Here is a 7,732-nt window from a genome sequence, read left to right on the forward strand (position 1 = left end):
GGTTAAGGAAAGTGAGAAAAAAAAACATGCATTGTTTTAATTAATAGGGTTTTGCATGTGTTGTAAAATAACTACACGGCCCTCAGATCCAGACTTCTCCCTACAGTTATGTCCAAATATCTGTAATTACTGATGCATGTTTTGATTAAAATGTGGAAAACAACGATACAAAAGATAACCTTCTGTGAAAGTGTGTTTACTTTAAATAGTGAAAGCCCACAGAGTGAGGTCTGGACCATTAATGGAGATTTATGATATATGTGAGATGATCCCAGCCACCTGCGTATAATTCAGTGTCTCTTTGTTTGTGACTACAAATTGGTCTTCAAATATAGAGGAATTAGGCCAGCATCAGTGAAGCTTATGTTGTCAAAGTCATTACCTTGGATGGATTACCTTATAAACTAGATCTAAGTATTACAGCTTTTATTACCTTTTAGACTCAAGGAAAGGAAAACTCTGGATCATCGGAGATCCAATATAACATTTATCACAAATAATGTCCTTATTAGAAACATATTTCTCTTGTAAAAAAATAAATACACAAAATAAGCCTTTCGTGAACTAACACTCGCACTTGACTCTTTCTCACCTCAAAAGAAAAACATGACTTATTTTTCGAAATACCAACTTGAGCCTAAGCTTTTTCACAAGACCTTCTATGCGGGGTTGAAAGGTGAGACAATCATTTATTAAGAAACCCAGGTTCTTGTAATTGATACCCTTTCTATCGGTTTGACTTCCCCCCCCCCCCCCTTACTAGCTCTGACTTTGCTGATAGCTACTGTATTGAAGAAAAATGTACTTACTATGACAGTGATATGTGGTTGTCCCACCTAGCTATCTTAAGATGAATGCACTAACTGTAAATTGCTCTGGATAAGATGTAAATGTAATGAACTCAGAATAAACAACAGATTATATTAAAACGTTCTGAAAAAAACTGACCTATGGGTTAATCCACATACCCTGTTGTGAACAAAAAGCCCACAGAAGTGTGGGCATATAAAGGTGAATGACTTAGTGAAACCCATAGTATTTTCTCCTGCTGTGGGCCTCATTAAAATGTTATATAAGACTGGGCTGTCACTTTGTTACTTGTAAAGTTTTACTAGAGAGCCAGGAATGTGTTTGCAGATGCATTTATGACTTGTTTACATGCTTTACTTATCTGTAGACATGCAATCCCCGAGGGGATTCGAAGGGATAGCGCCAAACTGCTTTGCCACGAAAACAACATACAGTGTCGAACACAGCTGTCATGCATCTCCAATCAATTCTAATGTCTAATCCATCAATTTCACTATGACTTGGATAATTGTATCCGATGCGAATTTAGAGCCTCAGAATCTTGACAGGGATTTCAATGCTGCATATGAGGATGTTCAGATATTGTTAGCGCTTCATAATAACCTTCATGAACAAACATTTATAATTATTTATATTGGCTTATTCATGAAAGTTGTCATTTGAAATACAAAAGAGGCATTTCACGGTTGCATTGTCCCCCCCTGGTTCAATGATTTGGTGACCACAATGCCAGCTTTATCAAATGTGCTTGGATAGTATAAAGTGAGACCAAGGCATGATTCCTGATGTGGTCACCCACAAAACTTTCCCTCGGTCCTTTTGATAATCCTGCTGACCTCTATGTGGGTGAGCCCAGAATGATGTGTTGTGAGACAATGATTTGACTCAACTTCAACCTTCTCTCAATTTAAATAACAAAATCAACCCTAGTCTCATTGGGGTTTTCTTACAATAAAAGACAACTATTTTGTGGACCTTTCTCTTTTTTAATGAAACATATTGTTAATACCATTTCAGAATCATAAGCTACTCAGCAATGCAACTCTCTCTGCTTAGTCTCAACTCTGACCTCATGTCATAGTTAATATGCCTATAAGCTTATTTTCTAGTCTATCTAGTCTAGTCTGTCTAGTAGTTTGTCCAACCAAAAATGTAAATACCTTGATAATAACTGCAACTGAAATAAACAAGAGATCATTTCAAAACAATGTGTTTCATCTCAAAAGCATTGCCCGAGTCATTTAATCTGACAGTACTAAACATTGGGTATTAAGTGGATACATGCACTTAAGCCTGTTTCCAGCAATTTTTGGACGCCCTCATAATTTAATTTGCTATTTAATTCTTTCCACTATGGCTCCGAATTTAATCCTCTCCCCTTTTGGAAAACCTTCCCTTCAGCCAGACATGGAAAATAGAGCCTTTATTCCAGTTAGGATTCCATTGCATACACGTGACCCCCAGAGATAGGAGGAAGAAGCAGGGGTAAACATGTGAGTGGAATGTGTATTAGTCGGATAATAATTAACAAGTGACGACATCTCACAGCTCGATACATCGTTTCCACAGACACATATTATTTTATTTTTTTCAGCCTGTTTTAAATATTACTGATAAATCTACTTATTGTGCAAAAACATATGTCATCAACACCTGCTGTGACCTACCAAATTAGGGCAATAGGTCTCTTTAATGTTATACCTTTCATCGAACCATATCTTGGCTCCAGGGGTTACATATGCATTCAATGAGAAGAGCGATGAGTTCTTTCACAGTGGCTCACCGCTGGACCTTCAAAGCAGTCAACACCGTGGTGGAAGTGAAGCGTTTGTCTGAACTCACCATCATGCCTGCTGTGTCATTGGCCCTCTGCCAGGAGTGCCAGACATTTTTTCTTTTACATTGTGATAGAGATTTGTCTTTGAACAATCATTTGTAAAATGTTATGCTTCGTCGTAATGGGCCAACGTCACTCCCGCCGAAGCACCTAAGCTGAGGTCCATTGTTATAAATGATTCATTTCAGTTGTTTAGCATGTACTGGTGGGGTATCATTCTTTTGAGGATTTCCCTGCTCATATTGTATGATTAACCTGTGTTTAGAAAATGTAATCTTTATATTACATTTGCATTGAATACACAACTAAACTTACATAGCACACCGTTATGTTGGGAATGAATTCACTACACCGGTGTGGCACCTACCTGGGGCATCTGGGTAATGCTTGGCAGGCATTGGCAACCATTTTATAGTTTTGGACTTCAATAATAATTTGGTAAACCTGGGTGCTGCACCTTTTTTGTTCTTCAGCTGCTAAGCCATATGTTTGGGTTGTGCACCCATATTCTACCTTTCAGACATATTGGGAATAGGGTGATGTTCCTTCATATGACATGTTTTATGTGGCTGGCCAATACAACTCTTAAATACACCTTTATAACCTTGAAGATTTACGTTCCTGATGTGGTATGGATTGTTTTGTTTGAAGACTAATATTGACCTTACAAATCCATCTGTTATTGTCTGGCTAGCACAGTCTGGACTTCCAGAGACAACCCCAAGTTCAACACAGGGTCACATCAAATCAAAATCAAATGTATTTATATAGCCCTTCTTACATCAGCTGATATATCAAAGTGCTGTACAGAAACCCAGTCTAAAACCCCAAACAGCAAGCAATGCAGGTGTAGAAGCACGGTGGCTAGGAAAAACTCCCTAGAAAGGCTAAAACCTAGGAAGAAACCTAGAGAGGAACCAGGCTATGAGGGGGGGCCAGTCCTCTTCTGGCTGTGCCGGGTGGAGATTATAACAGAACATGGCCAAGATGTTCAAATGTTCATAAATGACCAGCATGGTCAAATAATAGTAATCACAGTGAACAGGTCAGGGTTCCATAGAGGCAGAACAGTTGAAACTGGAGCAGCAGCGCAGCCAGGTGGACTGGGGACAACAAGGAGTCATCATGCCAGGTAGTCCTGAGGCATGGTCCTAGGGCTCAGGTCCTCCGAGAGAGAGAGAGAGAGAGAGAAAGAAAGAAAGAAAGAAAGAAAGAAAGAAAGAAAGAAAGAAAGAAAGAAAGAAAGAAAGAGAGAATTAGAGAGAGCATACTTAAATTCACACAGGACACCGGATAAGACAGGAGAAATACTCCAGATATAACAGACTGACCCTAGCCCCCCGACACATAAACTACTGCAGCATAAATACTGGAGGCTGAGACAGGAGGGGTCAGGAGACACTGTGGCCCCATCCGATGATACCCCCGGACAGGGCCAAACAGGCAGGATATAACCCCAAAAGCATGGATACATTTTTCTGCATAATTTTTGACAGAAAATTTCGGATTTTTGCAATGTTACGTAAATGGAAAAAAGCTGTCCTTGAAACAGTCTTGATATGTTCGTCAAAAGAGAGATCAGGGTAACGCCGAGGTCCTTCACAGTTTTATTTAAGACAACTGTACAACCATCAATATTAATTTTCAGATTCAACAGAAGATCTCTTTGTTTCTTGGGACCTAGAACAAGCATCTCTGTTTTGTCCGAATTTAAAAGTAGAACGTTTGCAGCCATCCACTTCCTTATGTCTGAAACACAGGCTTCCAGTGAGGGCAATTTTGGGGCTTCACCATGTTTCATTGAAATGTACAGCTGTGTGTCATCCGCATAGCAGTGAAAGTTAACATTATGTTTTCGAAAGACATCCCCAAGAGGTAAAATATATAGTGAAAACAGTAGTGGTCCTAAAACGGAACCTTGAGGAACACCAGAATTTACTGTTGATTTGTCAGAGGACAAACCATTCACAGAGACAAACTGATATCTTTCCGACAGATAAGATCTAAACCAGGCCAGAACTTGTCCGTGTAGACCAATTTGGGTTTCCAATCTCTCCAAAAGAATGTGGTGATCGATGGTATCAAAAGTAGCACTAAGGTCTAGGAGCACGAGGACAGATGCAGAGCCTCGGTCTGACGCCATTGAAAGGTCATTTACCACCTTCACATGTGCAGTGGCCTGGTTCAGTGCTATGATGGGGTCTAAAACCAGACTGAAGCATTTCGTATACATTGTTTGTCTTCGGGAAGGCAGTGAGTTGATGTGCAACAGCCTTTTCAGTTTGTTTTGAGAGGAATGGGAGATTCGATATAGGCCGATAGTTTTTTATATTTTCTGGGTTAAGGTTTGGCTTTTTCAAGAGAGGCTTTATTACTGCCACTTTTAGTGAGTTTGGTACACATCCGGTGGATAGAGAGCCGTTTATTATGTTCAACATAGGAGGGCCAAGCACAGGAAGCAGCTTTTTCAGTAGTTTAGTTGGAATAGGGTCCAGTATGCAGCTTGAACGTTTAGAGGCCATGATTATTTTCATCATTGTGTCAAGAGATATAGTACTAAAACACTTGAGTGTCGCCCTTGATCCTAGGTCCTGGCAGAGTTGTGCAGACTCAGGACAACTGAGCTTTGGAGGAATACGCAGATTTAAAGAGGAGTCCGTAATTTGCTTTCTAATGATCATGACCTTTTCCTCAAAGAAGTTCATGAATTTATTACTGCTGAAGTGAAAGCCATCCTCTCTTGGGGAATGCTGCTTTTTAGTTAGCTTTGCGACAGTATCAAAAAGACATTTCGGATTGTTCTTATTTTCCTCAATTAAGTTGGAAAAATAGGATGATCGAGCAGCAGTGAGGGCTCTTCGATACTGCACGGTACTGTCTTTCCAAGCTAGTCGTAAGACTTCCAGTTTGGTGTGGCGCCATTTCAGTTCCAATTTTCTGGAAGCTTGCTTCAGAGCTCGGGTATTTTCTGTATACCAGGGAGCTAGTTTCTTATGACAAATGTTTTTAGTTTTTAGGGGTGCAACTGCATCTAGGGTATTGCGCAAGGTTAAATTGAGTTCCTCAGTTAGGTGGTTAACTGATTTTTGTCCTCTGACGTCCTTGGGTAGGCAGAGGGAGTCTGGAAGTGTAACGGGTGTCGTAAGACCAAGGCGCAGCGGGTTGAGTGCTCATATTTAACTTTTATTTGAGACACGTAACAAAACAAGAAAACGAACTAACGACAAACAGTCTTGCAGGCTACACACAGCAATGCAAAAACAACTTCCCACAAACGACAGGTGAAAAAGGGCTACCTAAGTATGACTCCCAATCAGCAACAACGATGTACAGCTGTTCCTGATTGAGAGCCATACCAGGCCAACACAAAGAAATATACAACAGCGAAAAACCATAGAAATACAAAACATAGAACAAAACCCCAACAACACAAAACAAACACACCCCTGCCACGCCCTGACCAAACTACAATGACAAATAACCCCTTATACTGGTCAGGACGTGACAGGAAGGGCATCAAGGAATCTTTGGGTTGTCTGAGAATTTATAGCACGACTTTTGATGCTCCTTGGTTGGGGTCTGAGCAGATTATTTGTTGCGATTGCAAACGTAATAAAATGATGGTTCAGGATTATGAGGAAAAACATTAAGATCCACAACATTTATTCCATGGGACAAAACTAGGTCCAGAGTATGACTGTGGCAGTGAGTAGGTCTGGAGACATGTTTCACAAAACCCACTGAGTCGATGATGGCTCCGAAAGCCTTTTGGAGTGGGTCTGTGGACTTTTCCATGTGAATATTAAAGTCACCAAAAATTAGAATATTATCAGCTATGACTACAAGGTCTGATAGGAATTCAGGGAACTCCGTGAGGAACGCTGTATATGGCCCAGGAGGCCTGTAAACAGTAGCTATAAAAAGTGATTGAGTAGGCTGCATAAATTTCATGACTAGAAGCTCAAAAGACGAAAACGTCGTTTTTTCTTTTTTGTAAATTGAAATTTGCTATCGTAAATGTTAACAACACCTCCGCCTTTGAGGGATGCGCGGGGGATATGGTCACTAGTGTAACCAGGAGGTAAGGCCTCATTTAACACAGTAAATTCATCAGGCTTAAGCCATGTTTCAGTCAGGCCAATCACATCAAGATTATGATCAGTGATTAGTTCATTGACTATAACTGCCTTGGAAGTGAGGGATCTAACATTAAGTAGCCCTATTTTGAGATGTGAGGTATCCCGATCTCTTTCAATAATGGCAGGAATGGAGGAGGTATTTATTCTAGTGAGATTGCTAAGGCGAACACCGCCATGTTTAGTTTTGCCCAACCTAGGTCGAGGCACAGACACGGTCTCAATGGGGATAGCTGAGCTGACTACACTGACTGTGCTAGTGGCAGACTCCACTAAGCTGGCAGGCTGGCTAACATACAGTACATTTCAAATGAGAATATAAGGTATTATTACACTTACAAAAAAGAAGGGCTCCAAAAGGGTTCTTCAGCTGTCCCCATAGGAGAACACTTTTTGGTTTCAGGTAGATGTCACGTTGTATAAATGATTGGAGACAGGTACAGCAATACGTAATAGGGGGTTTTAATACTCCACCCAAATTACACAACATGCCATGAAAATGCACGTGGATGAAGCCCAAAACAAACACGTATAGAAAATACACAGGGATGTAACACAAACAAAAGAGCGAGGTTAAACCTCTATTAAATACACGGGGCGAGACACGTAATAACAATGCACAAAACACGCTGCACGAAAGCCGAAACAACAACACAGGTACTCACAGAACCAATGAACATGGTAACAATAACCGACAAGACACTGGTGAACAGAGGGCACATACAGTTGAAGTCGAAAGTTTACATACACTTAGGTTGGAGTCATTAAAACTAGTTTTTCAACCACTCCACAAATTTCTTGTTAACAAACTATAGTTTTGGCAAGTCGGTTAGGACATCTACTTTGAGCATGACACAAGTAATTTTTCCGAAAATTGTTTACAGACAGATTATTTCACTTATAATTCACTGTATCACAATTCCAGTGGGTCAGACGTTTACATACACTA

Source organism: Salmo salar, chromosome ssa09, assembly GCF_905237065.1.
Source record: "Salmo salar chromosome ssa09, Ssal_v3.1, whole genome shotgun sequence".
Lineage (NCBI taxonomy): Eukaryota > Metazoa > Chordata > Actinopteri > Salmoniformes > Salmonidae > Salmo > Salmo salar.